General features: G+C 37.7%; 1 long non-coding RNA gene across 1 annotated transcript in view; it reads left to right on the top strand.

Moving 5' to 3' along the window:
• Positions 1-100: 100 nt before the first annotated feature.
• LOC107096881 overlaps positions 101-2,078 on the top strand; it is a 3,553-nt gene continuing 1,575 nt past the window's right edge. Inside the window, exons 1-3 of the long non-coding RNA XR_001481814.1 lie at positions 101-342; positions 453-524; positions 1,795-1,875. This is a non-coding gene — a long non-coding RNA (uncharacterized LOC107096881). The remainder of the gene's footprint in view (positions 343-452; positions 525-1,794; positions 1,876-2,078) is intronic.

Genomic DNA, 2,078 nt, shown 5'->3' with positions numbered 1-2,078 from the left:
TGCTCCACTTGTGAAAGTAAAATTTGTTGGGCTCTTTTTGCAGCAAGACAATTATTCATATTGCCAAACAGGACACTGTTAAAAAAAAGGGTTATTTATGAAATATTTATAATCTTCTGTCCATTTGAAAAAAAACCCATCAAAAGCTGTTAGAGCAGACAAAACATTTGCAGCTCAGACAATGTTGATTTAGGAGCTGCAATAAAATTGGCCTAAGTAACGTTAATGTAAATATAATTTTTTTTCTTCCACACTCAGACCAAAAAAAAGCACAACCAGGCAATGAAACCAGCGACGCTCTGAAACCGTCTGGACCTGCACAATCTCAGCGCACAAAACCTGGTTTGTAAACGCTGACAAAGGGACAATAGACTCGTTTGATAAACTCTATGCTTTAAATGTCTAACCTTAAATTCAAACTGCTCTTCTGGTTTCTGTCTGCTTTCATCCAGAGGCCGGCTCTACTTCTCTGAATGATAGCAGCGCCGTAAATGTCACACAGACGCCAATTACACCGTCAGCAGGTAATAAATCTGTTCTTTTGAGCAAAGCCAGAGCTGACCATTATGTTCTATACAGTCCCACACCTGTTAAAAAAACTATTTGTTTTGTGATTTTAAAGTAAATGAGACCATCGAAAATATTTTTAGGACTTTTTATAAGTAAAAATAAGGTATTTGTTCTGTGAACTTCATAAAAAAAACTATGAAAACTGTGTGAAAGTCCTTAAACTAATACACTGAGGAGTAGATCTGCAGATCCATTCTGACTGTGTTCATATTTTCCTACTAAACTGTCAGACTGAGTAGATTTCCAATCCTCGGCTTCGGCTCCAAAAACATCCTATCAGTTCTGCTTTTCGGCTCAATTATTCCAAAACTTACCTTTCCCTCTCTACTACTGCGCTGCGATGTGCCGCAAAATAAAATCCACCTTCCTATTTAGTTCAGAGCAGACACCTTAAAGATTTGTCAGACAAAAGTCTGTGTTTAATGAGAGGAAAAGTAACCCCATAGTATGCTTCTGCTACCACCGTGTTTCACTGTGAGATTCAGTTGTTTTAGGGCTGCTTGTTCCTTTGAAATTTTGGTCCAAAAAAGAGAACTCCTATCATGGGGAAAGTTTTCTATTTTAATGTTTCATTCATTGTTTTTGCTCCAGTCTGTCCTGTTTACTATAAACGCGATGAGCCACTCCAAACCGACTGTTTTCCCGTTAGATTAACGGATTTTATTTTGTATTTTCCTCCAAAGCGGATGTGTTTTACTTTGTAACTGCGTCAGACCCATGAAATTGCTGCTGAATTGCTGCATAGTCCGACTAAAACACATCTGGCCTCTTATCTCAGTCGGAACCAAGCTGCCCCCTGCAGGAAATCGTCCCCATTGACTTTCAATGAACGCTAAACACCACAACCTCTATGACATGATTTTCTGCCAGATCAAACGCAAAATCAGATTTGTTGTTTTTCTGACCTTTAGTTAAATTGTGGGCCCACTTTTGCAACTTTGTGATAGCCGCTTTAGAAATTCTCTCCTTTTTAGTTAAAATGCACAGATTAGGGATGTAACAGTTAATCAGATTAATGATGATTAATCCATTAGCAAAATAATTGTTAGTTGCAGCTATAGTACAGATAAATGTCCTTATTTGTAGGAAATATTTTGAAATGATTCCTTATGGTATAATTCTTCTTATATCATAAACTCCAGGTATTACAATTCGGGTATGTACATTATTGAGAGCTGCTGTATATTTTTACTTTTTATTACTATGTCTCATTTCATCCCTCAGTGTTTCATACCGTCGACTCTGGTGGAAAGAATGAAGCCCCCCCCAGCAGCTCAAATGTCACTAATAGCACGGCAGCAGATGGTAAGGAGGTCCGATTATACTCAGAACTTTTTATTTCCTGCAAGCTCTGATTTATCCCTGCAGTATTTGTGCTTAGCATCAAAACCCCTGATATGGAAAGATTTATTACAGTTCAATTCAGTTTAGATTCAGTTTATTTCTATAGCTCCAATTCACATCATGTCATCTCAGGTCACTTTCCAGTTCACCAGATCATCCAGTCA

This window comes from Cyprinodon variegatus, unplaced genomic scaffold (genome assembly GCF_000732505.1).
Source record: "Cyprinodon variegatus isolate N-32 unplaced genomic scaffold, C_variegatus-1.0 Scaffold656, whole genome shotgun sequence".
Classification (NCBI taxonomy): domain Eukaryota; kingdom Metazoa; phylum Chordata; class Actinopteri; order Cyprinodontiformes; family Cyprinodontidae; genus Cyprinodon; species Cyprinodon variegatus.
This window is presented reverse-complemented; position numbering and strand designations above follow the sequence as displayed.